Source organism: Loxodonta africana, chromosome 19 (assembly GCF_030014295.1).
Source record: "Loxodonta africana isolate mLoxAfr1 chromosome 19, mLoxAfr1.hap2, whole genome shotgun sequence".
Taxonomy (NCBI): Eukaryota; Metazoa; Chordata; class Mammalia; order Proboscidea; family Elephantidae; genus Loxodonta; species Loxodonta africana.
This window is the reverse complement of record NC_087360.1, coordinates 23,543,120-23,561,696: the sequence shown is the minus strand read 5'-3', so window position 1 is coordinate 23,561,696 and position 18,577 is coordinate 23,543,120. Positions and strand designations below refer to the sequence as shown.

General features: G+C 57.8%; 1 protein-coding gene across 1 annotated transcript in view; it reads right to left on the bottom strand.

The window, feature by feature from the left end:
- Positions 1 to 18,577, bottom strand: part of RSPH14 (radial spoke head 14 homolog) — a 71,537-nt gene that overhangs the window by 12,013 nt on the left and 40,947 nt on the right. The gene's annotated exons all lie outside the window — the stretch shown is intronic.

Below are 18,577 nucleotides of genomic sequence, written 5' to 3'. Positions count from 1 at the left end.
GGGAGATGTGGCCCTGCTCACATAGCCCAGCCCAAGAGCAGCACTTGACCTGGGGAGGTGACCCCAGTTGGGGTCAGGTGGGCCTATGTGCAAGGGGACATTTTGAGCTGGTGCTTGAAGGGCATGGCATGGCTGGAGTAGGCTTTGCAGGCAGATGGGGGAAGGGACACAGAGAGGGTTCTCGGGTTTGGCAGGAGTGGGCATGCTTGAAGAAGCCTGAGGTATGGTGGGAAAGGTGGTGGGGTCATCCGGTTTGGACTGAAGGGAAGCTGGGGACACAGAGCTGCCCTCTCGCTTGTTAGCCTGGCTCCTCCAGTGGAGACCTCGGCCTCCTCATCTGCGGAAGAGAAGGAAGCTTCTGGCAGCTCTGTAACCAGGAAATGGGGTGGGCCTGGGGCAAAACTTTCAAGACCCCCTGGGGTTTGCCCCCCAGGAACCTGATCCTTTTTGGGCAATGTCCAACCACCTTCTTGGTAGCCATGGAACACCTGCCTTGTTTACCTGTTCAGCCAGTGACTATGTCTCCAGGGTCTCCGGGACATGAACATTCGAGAGCAGTCACCATGAAGGCCCAGGGTGTCCATCTGCGAGCTGAGGGGTGTGCAGGAGGCCTGGCTACACTCTGAGAAAAGAGGACCCCCAGGCACTTTCCAGGGAGGCTGAGGCCATGGCATTTGTTCTTTAAAGTCCTCCCTATGGGTTCTTCTGGCAGACGTTGATTTTCTGGGGCAGGAAGGGAATAAGGCTGGGACCACTTTCTTCCCTGAGCTGCTTGCTCAAGGGGCTGTGTTGGCTCCCTCTGAGGGGCTGTCTGACTCATCTCTGCAGCCCTGCCTCCACCCAACCCGCATAGATACACACTGGGCTCAAGGCCCAAGCCTGGGCTGCTGCAGCGAGAGGCAGGCCTGCCTGCCCTCGTGGGGCTTGTGGTCTGTGCCTAGCGCCATGAAGCTGCTCAACTCCTGGATGTAACTTTTGCCTTGTCCAGACCCATTCTGGGGACCTGGCACGGGGCCCTAGGTTGGGCTACATGGGCGGGAATTCTCCCTCTGACCCAGCGCCCAGGCTTCTCTGGCCTGGAGCCCCAGGAGGAGGGCCTTGGTTGAGCTCTCAGGAGCTTCTAGGGCAATTCCAGGGGCTTCTGGGTAATGGGCGTGGGCCTGGGGAGGGCCATGGAGGACCTCCCCACCCCGGAGGGTGGTGTCATGGGGTGATGGGACGGCTGGCCTGGGACTCAGTAGGCCTGATCTCCCTGGCCTCGAGAATGCAGAATTGGCCCTGTGAGCAGCCTATGCTCACCCCAGTAGACTTAGAATGCACACAGCTGACCGTGGCCAGGCTTGTGGAACTCATGGGGAGGGGAGTAGAATGCAGCTCCCCCAGCCTCCAGAAAGGAAACAGGGTGACAGAGCCCCTGGGTTGGCCTGCAAGAGATGTGCATGGCAGAAAGGATCACGAAGGGAATGGACATGGCATCGGGGTGACACCAAAGGCCAGCCTCAGGTAGGAGGGTCGGAGCCTCACAGATGGGAGGGGATCATGGGAGTACCCAGATGCTCACGCCCATGGGGTAGTGAGGCAAAGGGGGAGCTCCAGTCTAGTGTCACAAGACCTGGCCACAGGTCGGGTCTCCTCATGTGCTGGCCTTCACCCTCTCCACTCTGACAGAGGGTCTCCCATGTACCTGGCCCCCTCCCTGTCCATGCTGGCAGGACGGGTCTCCTCACATGCCCTGCCCCCTCCCCGTCCATGCTAACAGGAGGGGTCTCCCCACATGCCTGGCCCCCTGCACATCAACACCAGCAGGAAAGGTCTCCTTACTACATGCCAGGCTCCCTTCACATGTCCACACTGACAGGAGGGGTCTCCCTACGCACCAGGCTCCTTCCACATGTCTACACAACAGGGGCGGTGCTTTATCTGCAGAGACAACCTCATGGAGGCTGTCCAACGAGTCCTGGAGCCTGTGGGAGGTCACATCAGCCCTCCTTGCGGAGCCTGCATAGTCCATTCACTCATTTGTTGAGCTAAAATTTAGCCATGCCCCTCACATTTTGGTGTCATGCCAGGTACAGGGAGACAGCAGGGAGGAGGACAAGTGTGGTGTCACCTTCATGGCACTCACATCATCGGGGACAAACTTACTGACAAACAGGTGATTAACACTGTGGAGAAAAATACAGGGGGTTTCTGGACCGCTGTGCATGCCAAGAAGAAGTGGTGGGAGGTTGTGTTAGGCAAAGGAGCAGCATGTGTGAAGACAATGAGGCAGAAGGCCCAGTGGCTGGAGCTGGTGGGGTGGAAGGGAAAGGATAGCAGGGCTAGGTCAAGTAGCTCCCAGGCCTGGGAGATGGGAAGCCCTTGGACCACCTCAGCAGAGAAGGGTGAGATCTGATCGGCAGTCTACAAGACTTCTCTGGCCCATGGGAGAGAACAGACTGGGATGGGGCTGGACGGGGTGGATGCAGGGGGTTGTGAGGAGTGGGAGCCTGCTGCTGGAGGGGTACGAGCACAAGGGGGAGAGAAAGGGCACAGACAGCACAGACTTTTGCCCTGAGCTACTGGGAGGCTGCAGTGGACACTGACCAAGAAGGCGGGATGAGGAGGACGGCTATAAACCCGGGTGGGTGTCAACAACTGTGGCAGTCAGGAGCAGGGGAGGCTGGGGATGGAGACCTGGGAGTGCTGGGAATGGAGGGACCCGAAGAGTTGAGAAGGAGCACCCAGAAAAGCAGTTGACGATCCGAGAGGAGGTCCCTATGTCAAACACAGTACTATGGGATGAGGAGCTGCAAGCGTAGGCCGTGAGCAGGGCCAGCTACATGATTTGTGGGGCCTTTGTTGGAAATGACTAAGACTTTGACGCTGGCAACAGCAGCACATTAAACCAAGCCTTGGCCGTGGGACTGCACACACTTTGAAGGTAGCCTAGGCCACTTGTGGAGGGCTGCTGACCCTATGTATCTCCTTCCCCTATGGGTGGTGGGCTTGTGGAGCCTCATCTGGCCTCCTACCCAGGGAGCCCCAAGCCCAAGCCAAAACTGCCCACAGTGAAATATCACTTCTTACCCATCAACCCCAGTGGCCCCAGCTCTGAGCCTTTGGGCTCTCCCTCTGCAGAGAAGCCCTTGGGGTGTGGGCAGGGCCAGTCCTGTAGTTGGAGGGCAGGGCCACATGGCAATGGCATCAACTCTGTTCAGAGGAACCTGCCATGTCACTTCATTTTGAATTATTTGCTTCTAAATTAAGGTATAACTCTCTGAGAGATGTCCCTGGAGAATCCGTCAAAAAGTGCTAAGGAGCGAGGCTGCTGAAAGTCCCATGCAGGGAGGGGCTATACAGACAGCATCAAGCTTGCGCGCCTTCCCACAGCCTCTAGCTGGACACGCACCTTGTCCTGTGTGTGTGGGCAGGCTGTGGGCAGAAACAAGGCCATCGAGCAAACGTTTCAGGTGACCCCTACTTCAGTCAGGCCCTGACATGGAGACCTACAGGGACAGGTTCCAGGAAGCCTGGCCTGGGAATCTGCTGGAGAAGTCTGGCTGCTGAGTGGAGAGTGGACTTGACGTGCCATTTCCCCAGAACTACGGGCATTTGCACAGAGGATACCTTCCACTTGGGTGGTCAGGTGGCCCACCTTTTCCCTGGGCGGCCCACCTTCTTCCTGGGTGGTCTGGCTCCATCCCCCGGCTAGTCACCAGGAAGGTGGTCTGGCTGTGCTGGAGGCCAGCCTGGCAGTGGCCCAGCTCTGGGCAGGGGTGGTGGCTGCATGAAGCCCTCATCCTTCTCCATCCAGCACTTTCCTTTCTCACTGCATCTTGCTGGGAGAGGCAGCTCCTGGGGTGGGTGGGAGGTTTTAGCTCCTAGAGCTGCTTGGTGTTGGCCAATCACTTCCCCTTTGGGCCCCAGTTTCTTTTTCTCTAAATGAGGGGCTGAAGGGGCCACATCCCTTAGGGCTCAAAGGACTTCTTTCCTCCTGGGGCAGTGGGTTTGGCACTGGTTGGGCTTGGCATAGGGGAGCATGGCTTATCATCAGCCATCTTTGCACTTCCTCTGTTTTGGCCTTGAATTACTTTGCTTTTCTTGCCCCACCAGCTCATGTCCCTAGGTCTGCCAGTGCTGCAGGGCTGCGTGATCTCGGTGGGCCAGTGTCCCTGGTCTGCTGGTACTGCAGGGGCTGCACACTCATGGTGGGCTGGTGTCCCCAGTGCTGCAGGGGCCGTGTGCTCATGTTTGGTCAGCCCCACGGTAGGCCAGCCTCATCCTTGAAGCTAACTCTTCTCACGCATGCTTCTCACACCTGGGGCTACACCTCTTGGGGGTCTAGAAGAAGGGCCTCCAAGCTTAATTCTGTGTTTCCATTTTGAGGCTCATACAGACCTCTACCTACAACCACACCCTGCCCCCTCATGTTTCCTGCACCCCTTCTGCTCTGTTTTTTCTCCTGTGCACTCGCCCCAGTATCTCCTACTGTATAGTACATGTCCTGTTTTGCCTGTTGTCTTTCCCAGACCTGAGTGTGAGCTCTAGGAGGGCAGAACTCCCATCTGTTGTATTCCCTGCTGAGAACCTGGTCCAGAGCTGTGCCTGACACACAGTAGGGGCTCAGGAAACAGCTGTGGAAGGCTCTGCTCTCAAGTGTGATCCTTGGGCGCCAAGGTGACCGTTTGGTCGCTTCCTCTCCAGCACTGGTTTCCTGGTGGCTCTACATTTGAGAACTCCCTGGGTGGTGCAAATAGTCAATACATTTAGCTGCCAACTGAAAGGTTGGAGGTTCAAGTCCAACCAGAGGCACTTCAGAGGTAAGGCTTGACAATCTGCTTCCAAAAACCAGCCATTAAAAGCCCTGTGGAACACAGTTCTGTTCTGACACACATGGGGTCACCATGATTAGGGTTGACTTGATGGCGGTTGGTTGGTTGACTCCAGCTCAACCCTCTGCTCCTAAGAGGTGTGCCTTTGAGTTCCAAGGGCCATGCCTTCAGGCCTGGAGAACTGTGTTCTCATCCTGGCCTGGCCTCTGATGGTGACCCTGGTGAATCACATTCACTCTCTGGGCCTCAGTTTCCTCATTGTTTAATTGGAAGTCCTGGGCTGAGTCAAGGATGCAGATAGTTTTTGTTTCTCCTGCTGATCCTGGTAGTGGCTGCCTTTAGTGTTGAGAAGGATTCTGAGGCAGTGTTGTGGCTCAGAGGGGAAGTGTGTCATGGTTGGTTAGAGCAGTCTGTAGTGGAAGGAGTCAGGATTTGGATGTTTTTGCCAGCCACTGGCCGCCTCACACCTTGTACCCTCACCCTGGCCCTGAGCTTCAGCCCAGCCTTCATCTCTCCTTCCACGCCGTTCCTCAGAGAAACTGGCCCAACCCCAGAGAAAGTGAACTTTGTCTTCTTAAGGGCTCCTTCATGGCCTGACTCTGAAGAGCAACACAGGTCATTGTTTGCTCCTATCCCTCCCTCCAGGCTGATGCTCTCAGCCTGCAGGGGCCTAGGGGCCAGCCCTCATACCTGGCCACATCAGCCTTTCTCTGCACAATGAATGAATGAATGAACAAATGGATGAGTGAGGGAGTCTTGTGGCAAGCTCTGTTACAACAGGGAGCCCTCAGAGAGATGATGCCATAAGCAGGGTGCTGGACTGTGTGGTTTTGTGTGGTGGTGTAGGAGGGAACATGGGAGACAGGCAGGGTAACCAGGTGCCCACTGTCCTGCAGGGCCCCACGGTCCTGTCTGACTTTGGCTGTAGGGCAGTAGCTCCAAAGGCTGCCTTTTGGGGACCATGCAGCCCAGGCGTGAAGACGAGAAATGCGCCCAGCTATCTGGGGAGGGCCTGTGCCCTCCCTGACCACAGAGGTGGAAAGCTCAGCACCTGCAACCCTCACCTCCCACAGGCCTGGACCCATAGGAGGAGTGGCTTCACTCACACTGGGGCCCCCTACCCCTACACCTCCCCAGAGCCAGGTGGTGATGAGCAGGGCAGGGTGCAGTAGAGGGGCCTGAAAGGCAAGGGAGCGGTGTCTCTGTGCTTTGCTGGCTAAGGGCCGGCCCTGTGGCTGCACCTGTGGCCAGGTCAGCTGCCTCACTTGGCCTTGGCTTCTGCTGTCAGTCTCATCTTGCTGGCACATGACGTCCTCTCTCTGGCCCTGCTGCCCCACTTCGTGTGGCCCCTAACCACCCCATCCCTCTTGCTCCCCAAGGGCCTATGGAATACCCTCAGGACCCTGCCACCCTGCCATTGGCAGATGTGGGTGTAGCAGCCCTGCCCCTGAGCATGGCCACCCCTCACCCGCTCCGTTACCTCTGATGTGCTATGCAAACATTTCTGGATAAAATGCTGAGAAGAAAATAATTAGAGTGTTGCCTCCATTATCTAATTTCTGATTAATCAAACTCTCTTTGTCCTCAGCCAAAATCTATTCATTTCCCTTAAACACTGGTCTGGCGCCAAGCTTCGATTTCCTATGATAGCACTACGCCTGTGCACGTCCCCAGTTGGCCCTGCCCTGGGCAGAATAGGTGCAGACACACTGTCCCCCACATCACCACCCTCTCCAGGGAGCCTCTGGGCACTGCCGTCCCCTCCTGGCTCCGTGGGCTGCACCTGTAGCCGGGTCAGCTTCCTTACTTGGCCTTGGCTTCTGGTGTCAGTCTCATCTTGCTGGCTGTCATGGGCCTGCAGAGGAGCTGCCCCTCCTCCCGCCAGGGTGGGGAAGGGATGGAAGAGACGTAGGGGTTGTGGCTCTTGTGGCTGATGAGGGCCTAGGGCAGAGGAGTGGGCAAGGCCAGGACTTTGGAAATATCCCTGGTCACTGGCACTGGAAGGCTGGACCTGTGGCGGGGGGCAAGGACCAGGCTTTTAAGGAGACTGAGGGGCCATGGGGTATGGGGTTGGGGGGATGCTTTTAGTGGCAGCAACAGCAGCCCAGCTCAGCCGGGCTTACACTTGTGCTGTGCTGCACTGCACTGAGTGTGTGCTTCTTTCTGGGCCAGGCAGGAGGCCAGCCGAGGACCCTTCTCAGACCTCTTGGAGAGTGAGGCAGACTCCCCAGAAATCCTGGCTGCCCACCCTTGCTCATCACTGCAGGGCTGGGGCACTTATCAGTCCCAGCTCCTTGCCAGGTACCCATCAGTGAGGGCATGGCCAGCGACCACACCCTGTGGGGCCAACACTTTAGGGGGGAGAACCTAAGGGGCTCTGCGACGCGTTAGAAGGTGACAGGCTGCTGGTTGAGGTGGAGCCTGGGGGTGGGTGTTTGGGCCTTTGGGGGCATTTTCCATTGTGAATAGGATGGCCTGGAGGCCTCCTGAGGAGGGGATGGAGTGGGCCACCTGGTTCTAATGGAGCATGTTCCAGCAGAGGGGACAGCTGGTGCAGAGGCCCCAAGCCAAGATGGTGCCAGGTACCCTGGGATCCAGGTCCGCCAGCATGGGGGCTGGTAAAGAGGGTGTGACTCAGCTCTGCCCCACTCTGTCCATGTGTGAGGAGCCCTCTGGCTGTCCAGGGCCCAGGGAGAAAGCAAAAAAGAGTAGCAGCCCTACAGCCATTGAAGAGAGGGACAGGCAGGCATGTGAGCAGAGGGGGTAAGAAGGCTCGGCTCTGGCAGAGTCTAAAGGACACCTGAGAGTCCCCTGAGCCAGCCCCAACCCAAGACACTGAGCTCCGTTAGGAAGAGCCAAGGGGTGGGATGCTGGGCAGGTAGTAGACACCACTGTGGCCCTCGGTCCTGTTGCTGCCGGCTCACCCACTGCCCAGCTCCAGCCTGAGCTGCCTGCCGTGGGCTCAGCTGCCCCCTTCCAGAGGTGCCCTGGGCCTTGGAGCCCTTGTTCCTGGAATGCTTGTGTGTTCTGTTCTCTTACCTGGGATAGGCCATACCCTACTGGGGAACAGAGCCCTGCCCCTTCCCACAATGTGGGACAGCTTTGATGGCATTCATGCCCAGAGCTCCCAAGGGATCAGGCCAAGGCTAAGCTTCCGATGAACCCACAGCTGGTTCCTGCCCAGCCTGTCTGCCTCCCTTACTCCTGACCTGGAACATGTCCCTCAGTCAACGTTATCTCAGGCTCGGCTTCTAGAGGACCACAACGAGACAGGGATCCAAGGCTGCCACAGGCTGGAGACTGCTGGGGTAGCCCATCATACAGGAGGACCAGTGCCAGCCCTGGGGTGGCTGGGAGCAGCTTCCCTCCCAGTGGCCATTGACCTCGGCAGGACTCACAGAGCTTGACCTTAGGGGTGGCTGAGATCTGCCGCCTTCATGGAGCTACACTGGCCTGGGGCTTTGGACCTCCAGCCTGGCAGCTGTACACCTGAGCCATGGTTACGTTTAAGAGGCTTGAGAAGGGAAGATGGCCATGAGGAAGGTCAAGGATGAGGGAGCAGAAGGGAGATGCTGCTCACTGCCAGGGTGAAGCCCAGGCCAGAGGCCAAGGGAGGTAGAAGGGCCCCCAGGGGAGGGAACTCCATGGAGCCCTCACAAGAGAGGGCGTGGGCTGTGGGCAGCTGAGGTGGGGAGCTAGGGTCCTGGACTGCTACAGTGAGAACCAGGGAACAGGAACTATAGGGAGGCAGAAACCCCAAGTGTTAGATCAGGTTCTCCACCAACAGAGGGACTGACGGCAAGTCTGTGGTCACCTTTCCTATGGAGCCCTGGGAGCCATGTCCCTGGGCCATGGTCTTCCCTGCAGAGGTGGCCTCTCTGGCTGGGCTCTGCATGACAGTCAGCCCCTCTGCCTACCATCTCCTCCCTGGAGGATGCCACGTGGGGCCTCCAATTTTATTAACTCATTGCTCCTGGCTCATGGACCACGTGGCCTGGCTCCCTCCTGAATCAGCCTCATCAGTGGAGCTGTCCCAGCTCCTGGGGACAGCCTCAGTGGCCATGGGCCAGAGGGCTGCACACGTGGCCGAGGACTTCCAGGGCCCCAGGGACGGCCTCCCTGGTTATCTCATGTCCTTCCCTTTAGCAGAAGGTCATGCGGAAGCCAAGAGGCTGTAGCGTTGTGTGCACATTAACACCAGCTAGGCCTCCCGTCCACTCTGCTCTCAAAGCCAGCAGCAGCTTGGCAGAGACCAGGGAAGAGGCCTGCTGAAGAAGAGCCCTGCTGTGGGTCTCCTGTGCCAAGCCGGGCGGCCAGGCTGCAGGGGGAGCATAGGCAAGCCAGCCCAGCTGCCTGGCCCTGGTGATGGCAGAGTAACTGCTGAGGACCCCCCTACAGACTCACATCCCTGGGCCCTAGATCAGGACTGTCCCAAGGATGCACATGCCAACATTTTTTTTAAGACATTGGCAGAAGCTGTTGTGATGAATGACACACAAAGTCATTTATTTACAAGCTTTACATGAATCTTAGGCCAACAGCAACTCTTTTTTATGTTTGTCATCATCATAATCAACGTACTGGTTAGTAGGAATCCCTGGGTGGTACAACAGGCTAACACTTGGCTGCTGAACAAAAGGTTAGAGGTTCAAGTCCACCCAGAGGCACCTCAGGATAAAAGCCTGGCAATCTGCTTCCGAAAAATCAGCCATTGGAAACCTACTCTGATCCACATGAGGGTGCCATGAGTCAGGGGGGTCAACTCTACAGCAACTGGTTAGGTTTTATACTTGGTAAGGTTGTAAGCCAGAGATCTATAGTGGGGGTGAGGCGGGGTGGGGGGTGGCCTGCCAGCATCCCTGCAGAGCTTCCCAGATAGGCCTGGAAGCCTCTTTCCTAGGACCCAGGGGGCAAAGGGTGGCTGCCACCCCGACCCAGAGGGTAAGTCCTGGAGCATGGGACCACCCATGGACAGTCCAGGGCAGCCTGCAGGGACAAGCGATCCCAACCGGGTTGGGGGAGGGGCCCTGGTGTGTGGAGGATAAGGACCGAGAAATGCCAGTGTCCTTGGAGTGGAGGCTAGGGCACAGCCTGGGGTGTACTGTGAGCAGAAGCCATGCTGTCTGCCCCACAGGGGCCCCAGTCTTATTCTTTGGGAGGTCTTCAGCAAGCTTGAGCAGTCAGGATAGTGTCTCAGGTGGGCCACAAATAGAAGGCCTGCCTCCTGGCTGGCAGGAGAGTGAGCCGGAGGAGGGTGAGGTGGGCTCCACTGGTTGGGGGCAGAAAGGGCTCTTGCCCCTCCCTGAGAGCAGGAAGATGGCAGAAGGAACTGGATGCTGGGGCGAGGTGTGATAAACAGCACAGTTTAGCCATGTCAAGTTTGGGGTGCAGCTCAGGGAGGGTGTGTGAAATGCACGTTTGAGAAGCGATTATGGGGCACGGGAGCAGGAGTGGGGGGGCACGGGGCGCGGTAGTGGGCACAGGCAGAAAGGTCCCAGGAGAAGTCAACAGGGCTGGGTTCAGATCCCAGGAGTGTTGAGGGCTCCAGCATGGTCTGTGGGCCCATGGTCTGCAGAGACTATGGGGGACCAGACTGCCCCTGGAGAGGTCTTGTCAGGCCATATACACACAGGGCATGCTCAGGAAGCATCTGAGCTCTGTGCAAATATTTTTTAATGTTCATCTATCCACCCATCCATCTGCTCTGCAAATCGTTCACAGAGAGGGAGAGCAGGAGGCCAGGCCGGTACTGGGTGGGCCCTGGAGGAAGAGATGCTGGAGGGAGGGATGTGGACAAGCAGTTGAGGGCAGCTGCAGAAGGGGCCAGTGGCTCTGAGACCAGGCCACTGGTTTCACCTCCCTCCCAGGGTGGCCTGCCGGGATCCGGGGGGAAATCATTCCCCTGCTACACCCAGCACTGGGTTCACAGTACCCCGTCTAGACTGAGACCACCGTGGCTCAGGGGCCACTTGGGCTGCCATAGTCAAGGGGGCCCAGCTAGAGGCTGCATGGGGTGGGGGGCCCAGCCAAGGTGGGCAGGCTCCTGTGGTTTAATCAGAGGGGATTGTGGGGCCGTCTTTCCCTAGAGGGCAGTTCCTGGGGGGCACTCTCCTCCCTCCCATGTCCGATGTGACTAGCTCCAAGGCAAGCAATACTTTTATCACCTTGGGAAGATGTGGCTTTTTAGTCCAAAAATAAGTTTGTGGTGGTATCAAAAGCCTAACACCACCAGGCCCTTCCTGGAGGCGGCAGGGCTGGAGTGCAGTGTGGCTGCGGGTGTGCTGTCACTCACTGCTCTGCCTGGGCCCCGGGCACAGCCCCGTCTCAGAGCTAGACACGTAGCCGCCACACAAGGAAGATGGTTCAGACAGAGGGTGCGCGGGGAGGCAGTGGGAGCCCACCCAGGCAGGACTCCTGGGCTTCTCTGCACCTGGGAGGTACGGACACATCCAGGGACATGGAGTAGGGGGTGCGAATGCTGTGGGGGATTATAGAGCCAGAACCACGGATGTATTCAAGGGCATGGAGCAGGGGATATGGATACTACGGAGGAGACATGGAGCAGGAGATGCAGACAACATGGAACGGGGGGCACAGATGCTATGGGGGCACATGGAACAGGGGCTGAAGTGGCTGTACTTGTGGTTCTGGGTTCAGTACTACAAGCGTGTGTCAGTGTGATGGCTATGCTGTAACGTACAAGGTTTGTTGTATAGAAATGGCCCCGCCCCCTCACCACAAGACTCTCCTCTCTGCAGCAGTGTTCCCAGTCCAAGACCACTTACCCAGACTCCCTCAGCTCCCAGCTTCCCTTTGTTAATGGCCCAACCACCAGGTGCCCCTCTACACCCAGCCCACCCACCAGGAAGCATGTCCATACCTATACTTATACCCCCGCTTGGCCCTTCACACCCACCTCCCATGTGCCCCCACAGTGCCTTCAGACCCAAGCCCCATCAGGCTCTTGCCCACCTCCCATGTGGCCCCAAAATGCCTTCAGGCCTGAGTGCCTCTTCTTGACACACAGGCTCAGTGTGTCCCCACCAAGTCCCTGTGCCAAAGAGCAAGGCCATCACACAACAGGGATGGTTCTGAGAGGGTACAGTGATGTTCATGGCAGATTCATGGATAGTGGATGAATAATCAGTGGACCTGAGGGTGGAGAGTCAGGGAGCAGCAGCCCTGGCAGGGCCTGGATAGATGTGCCTGCTGCACCCCTCTGCTGGCCTTCTTTAGGGAGGCCAAGAGGAGGAGGAAAGGCATCCTGGTGAGCCAGGCAAATGGGCCTGGGCTGGGGAGGGGGCAACAGCATGGGATAGGGGCCTACTGAATACCCAGCCACTTTTCTGAGACAGAGGTGACCTCTGGCCTGGGGGGAGTGGTGCAGTGTTGGTCACTGCAGGAAAGGAGCCCCATCCCAGCCCCAGCCAGGACCCCCACCTCTGCCTGGTGTCCTCCCAGAGCAGACCTCTCACAGCAGGGACTGGCCACCCAGCCACAGCAGCACCACACACCGGGAGGAAGGGAACCCCTTTCATTCTCTTTTCAATCCTTCTTAGGGGAGAAAGGCCCAGTTTGGTCCTGTGTGGCTCTAATACCCTCCGGCACACACTCATCCCCCTTGTTCATTCCATAGTGGCACTGAGCAGCCTTAGGGGCCTGGCCCATTGGCATGCACAGCACCCCAGCACCGAGGGCATTTCTTTACCTTCTAGGTTATGTCTGCATACAGCAACTGACTTTTATTTAGAGTACTCAAACCAAACCCATTGCAATCGAGTTGATTCCAACTCATAGTGACCCTATTGGACAGAGTTGAACTGCCCCGTAGGGTTTCCAGGGAGTGGCTGGTGGATTCAAACTGCCAACCTTCTGGTTAGCAGGCATAGCTCTTAACCACTGCACCACCAGGACTCCCTTATTTACAGTAGGGGTAGGAAACTCTTTTTATTTTATTTTTTTATAGTGAAGCTATCTTTTTATTACTTTAAGCAATGATGCTTTGATTCCAAATTATTACTGAAGTAATATAAACTTATAGTAGTAAAGCCAAATGATACCAAGAGTTGCAAAGGTAAAATATTTGATTATTTCTCTAATTCTCAATTCTTTTTTTAATTGTGCTTTCGGTGAACTTTTACAGAGCAAATTAGATTCTCGTTAAACAATTCATACACATATTATTTTGTGACATTGGTTGCCAACCCCATGACATGTCAACACTCTGCCTTTCTCAACCTTGGGTTCCCTGTTACCAGCTTTCCTGTCCCCTCCTGCCTTCTCGTCCTTTCCCCTAGGTTGGTGTGCCCATTTAGTCTCATTTTGTTTTATGGGCCTGTCTAATCTTTGGCTGAAGGAGTGACTTCAGTACTGAATTAAAAGGGTGTCTGGAGGCCGTACTCTTGGGGTTTCTCCAGTCTCTGTCAGACCAGTAAGTCTGGTCTTTTTTTGTGAGTTAGAATTTTGTTCCACGTTTCTCTCCAGCTCTGTCCAGGACCCTCTGTTGTGATCCCAGTTAGCAGTCAGTGGTGGTAGCCAGGCACCATCTAATTGTGCTGGACTCAGTCTGGTGGAGGCTGTGGTAGTTGTGGTCCATTAATAGGAAACTCTCTTTAAATACAGCTATTTAAGTAAAGGGTCAGTCAACCTAAAGAAAGACACTCGGACAGTGCCAGAGCCAGGGATACTTAGACAGCACGCTGAGCAGCGTACGGGGCTCGGGGCTTCGGTCTGCGGTGCTGGGGCACAGGGCTTGGGGCAGGGGAAGCCAAGCCCTGCAGACACCCAGCTGGTAGCACCAAGCTGGTGCCGCCTGTCTCTAATCCTTAGTGTCCACACCTGTAACGTTGTACCCACTTCACGGGCATACTGTGAGGCGTACATGCCATGAGGAGGCACCCCGAAGGTGGACGCAGACACGTGGTTGGGGTACAGGCTGTCTCACAGACCACCCTCCATGCATCAGCCCACCCTGAGAAGGTATGCTGCTGGCATAGACAGGACTTTACCTGGCCTCTGACCACTGACCCCACCACAGTGATGAGATGCATCCGTGAGCCCTGGACTGTCCCAGGTCCTCAGGTGGCACGTGTGGGACAGGTGTCTGGGAGCCCCCCTCAGGCCGGGGGAGCAGTCCAGGGTGGAAAGTGAATCAGAGCAGGAAGAAGAGCGAGGTGGGGCCCTGTCAAGCAGGCCAGCTCTGGACACAGAGGAACCAGGCCTGGCCATAGCTATTGGCCCCACACAGGCTGGAAGTGGACTTGTAGCATGCCGACCCAGGGTGGAATCTCAGCCTTACCAGGCGTGAGAGGCCAGTGGGGAGCGATGCCGTCCTAAGTGTGTAGGGGTGGTCACCACAGGTGCCACAGGCAAGGACTCCTCTAGACCCTCAATTTCTGACATAGAGGTGGGGGCTGGCATGGGGTGGCGGGGCCAAGGGTGGGAGGGATGGATGCACCAATGATTCAGGTCTGCATTCAGCCTGGGGGTGCTGCAGACTGCGCTCTGGCCGGCACGCCAGTGGACTGGGGCCTTGCAGAGCTGTGTGTGAACAAATGTCATGAACCCCACGGGTGGGTACAGGATGCTCTGAAACAGGTGTCCACCTGCCAGCCTCTGGCAGACCCTGAGACAAGTGCCAACTGAGGGCCCCAGGGACCTGCTACTGAGCCAACCCCCCGATCATCACAGAGTGGCTACTGGGTGGAGCTGGCAGGGGAAGGGCTGCTGCTGCCAGCGGAAGGCAGCTGAGCAGACGGGAAGGGGGAGGGGAGACTGAGTCGTCGCCCTACTTGGGGCTCACTGAGCAGTGCATCCTCAGGCCCACAGGCAGCTCTGGTGGGCAGACAGGGCTGGTGGACCCATGATGGGTGTGTCACTCCTGCCCCTGCCTGCCCAGGACTGCAGGCTCCATGAGGCAGGTCAGGCCACTCACCAAGGAACTCAGTGCCAGGCTGGACATGGTGGGGGTCTTGAGGGCCCATGCATGCCCGTGGTGGGGGTTGGAGCTTTCCAGTATGCGGTGCTTCAGGCTCCTTGGCCTGCTGGCCCTGTAACCTGGGCTGCCCTTACCTCTTGCGATCCTACCCCCATCCCCACCTGAATAGCCCCTTTCTCTGATCACTGGATGTGTCTGTCCCCTCAATGGGGAGGGTCCACAGGCTGGCCCACCTCCCCAGGGCCCAGGGCTCCATGCAGAGCTGGCCTTCGTCTAGAAATTAGCCTTCTCTGTGGGAGGCAGGGAGACAGGCACATCAGGGATCTAGAATGTGAGGCCTCAGCATTTCAGGCCCCGGTGTCCTGTTCAGGAAGTCATGTCCTCAGCCAGCCCAGCGCTGAGAGCCCAGTAAGCAGATAAGCCGTCTTCCCACCCAGGAGATCCCAGCTTAGCCTGGCTTGTGAGGCTCAGCAACACCTTAGTGACCTTGGCCACCGTGTTCCTCCCTGCCTCCAGGGCTGACAGCACTGTGGAGGATGGCCCAGCAGAGGCGTGTCAGGGAGAGGTGGGGACTCGGCCCTGGAGAACATGCAGCCCCCAGCTCACCGGGAAGCGAGGGGATTGACCAGGGGATGGTGTCACATGCTGGCATCGGGTCAGGCGCAGGGTGAGACCCCAGGACTACAGGCGGCACAGCGATCCACACCCTCAGGGCCTTGGAGAACGTTGGGGATCAGGCAGACACCAACTGCCAGGTGGGGCAGAAGCACCGAGTGCACCAAGGCCCTGGGCTAGATACAGCCTGTTCCCCGACCGGGTCCACACCTGGGTTCCCACCCAGCCAGGGCTGTCCCAGCAGCTGTGTGTGAATGGAGGCATGAGAGGGCGAGACATGGTTGGGAGCAGTAGACAGGGAAATGGGCCATCCTGACAACATAGGTTTCACCAGGCCCAAACTGGGCAGGGCTGGGGGCAGAGGGCTCTCAGGAGGAGAGCTTTGTATGTGCTAAGCGTCCAGCCTCAAGTCTGCACAGGGGACTGGCTCTCAGCCACCCCTCCCAGCCTTGCCAACGGCCAGTGCAGGCGCTTGCCCAGTAGAGGGATGCAGTCACACAAGGTGGCGCTCACTTGGAAGACACAAGTGCCTCCTACCATCAGCGCCTCCCCTGGCTCTAGCCACACAGCCTCCTGCCTGTCCCTCACACTTGCAGGCACACTGGCACCCCAGGGCCTTTGCACTGCACTTCCTTCTGCCAGAAACGCTCTCCCAGAGGCCTGTTTGTCTGCCTCCCTCGCCCATGTGCCAACCCCTCCTCCTTTGGAGCTGTTTCTACCATGGATGGTGGCACCGACTGTCACAGTTGGTTTACTGTTGGTCTGATTCCCAGCGCTTCCTGCTAAGTAAGCATGGGGTCGGGTCCTGGTCTGCATATTCAGTGAGTTTTTCTGGGTGACCTTTGTCCCTGTCACTGAGCAGCTGAAGGAGACTTGGTCGGTTGGGACCCAGTGTCAAGTTCAGGAGGGAGGTACTGCGTCTCTCGGCTGGGTGAGACCGATGCACCGGAAGCTGGTCCCCAGTGCTTCAAGCAGTGACGGCAGTGGAAGATGTCCTGGGCTAGGGGCTACTGTCGGTACCCGAGGGGCTGCAGGGCCAGCAGCAGAGACAAGGGGCGCTCCAGAGCCAAATATGCCCACCCACCTTGCGCTTGCACCCCAGGGTAGAGTGGTGGATCCCAGATGCAGTGAGATCGGCCTCAGCCTGTTTATGATGACAAAGTTTATCGAAGATACTGTGGGAAATGCAGTAAAACAGGAAGACACGGAACCCCCTCCCTGCTGTCCCATAGCCCCAGGGCAACCAGCCCTCTGCTCGCCTATGTGCAAGCCTGTGGGGCATGTTGGTGTGTGCAGAGGTGTAGGCATCACATGCTCATATCATCCTTCAGCAGATGCTTCGCAAACACCACTCGTGCCAGGGCACACATGCAGGGGCCGTCAAGGGGCCTATGCCTAAGACATTCACAATGCCAGCTTCTGCCTTGCCGGGGCCCAAACAATCAGGGAGTCTGCACTCTTCTGGGCAGAAGCATTCAGGGCACTTCCCAGTGTGTCTCTCACCCTTGGGCTGTGGGCCAGGACATGCAGGAGGCAGGACACTCCTCAACCTTTCTGAGTCCCAGAGCACACATAAGGCAACACCTGTCACCCTGAAAGCAGTGGCAGTGCTTTCTGGTTAACCTCAGGGGAAGGCAGGTCAGACGGGCAACAGGAGCCCCAGCAGATATCGGAGGCAGGTGGTAGCCTAAGGAAGTGGTAGAAGTGTGGAGACATGGTGGCTACCCAGGGGGGTAGAACCTCAGAGAATAGGAGGAGAGTGGGCTACCTTGGAGAGACCAGGGCCACAGGGTCGGTGGCAGCATCGCGACAGCTGGGAGCAAGGGTGTCATTCCTGAGGGTCGGGATGGGCAGGGAGCTAGGCTAATTTGAGACACTGGCTCTGCCTCCAGGGGAGACAGAGCCCTGGGCTGCAGGGTTCTGCCTGCCTGCGGGTCCAGAGGGCGGGCTCTGGCCTCTGGAAAACACCTTTGTCTCTGAAGTGCCTGCTCACCTGGAGCTAGGCAGACTGCGGTGGCCCCAGGGGCAGTGGGGCAGGCTGAGGTCTGGGAAGGAAGGCAAGGGGTTTGGATCTAGCCACCATGGCCTCCCACAGGAGCCGGAAGCTAAACTGGAGGATGCACCAGCCCAGTCGCCCATGGTTACGGGGGGCCTGGGAAGAGCTGATGTACCTCTCACTGCTGGGCAGCAGGTGGCCACCCAGAGTGTGGACACTGAGGTCCGCTCCAGGTGTGAGCACAGCTGTTCCTTGTTGACCGACTGGGTGGGGCAAGGGGCAACAAAGCCAGCCCCGGACTGCAGACTCCTGGGGGCTGCACCCCTCCCACCCCCCGCCCAGGCCCTGGGCTCATTGAGTCCCTGCGGCTCACAGGAATGCACCGGGCTCTGTCCCACCTACCACACTTGGCCACCCTGCCGTCCACACTACCTTCACTACATTGCCCTGTGCAGTTCCTGCTCCCCTGCAGGCCTCCTTCCCCACCCTCTAGGCTGGATCATTCCGTTGTCCTCCCCCCCCCCGCGACACACACAGCCTGCAGCCTCCACCCAGCTCTGGTCTCTGCCCATCTGCTCACTCATAGGGCAGGCTAGCAGAGTATCCAGGCAGGAAGGCCGAGCCCAGGCCCCCGCTGTGAAAGCCACAGCAGCCCAGCCCCACAGGGACGCTGAGCATATGGGAGTGAATATATCAGTTGCCTCACCAAGGCCAGGCCTCACATAAAATGGGGTACTGAGCTCCAGAAATCTCTATGCCTCTAGATGCCACATGCCACAGTACACAATGTATGGCCCCATGGTGGGGAGGGGACACAGACAGGAATCACAGAGAGGGGGCTGTATTCGGTCCTAATAACGACCAGTCATGGAAATCGAGGTGCAGGGAAGGTGCAGCTGGTAGGGAGGGGTGGCGGCCCCAGGCTTGGCTCATGCCCTGTCTCTAGGCATCCAGCACAGGGTGGGGGGCTTCCTTGGGCTCTGCAGGGCCCCTGATCCTGCTGGCGAAAAGTCTGGGATACCCTGCCCCTTGCACACCTGGCTTCAGGCAAACTGACTTGACGAGGGCCGGGGTTGAGGATGGCGCAGCAGCCATGAGGCAGGGTACTGTGCTAGGGTGAGGCTGTACCACGGTGTTTCATGAGAGGGTTGAGTGATTGTGCCCTGGGCCACAGCTGCTCCAGTTCCCCTCCCTAGGTGGGGCTCCACTGCTCAC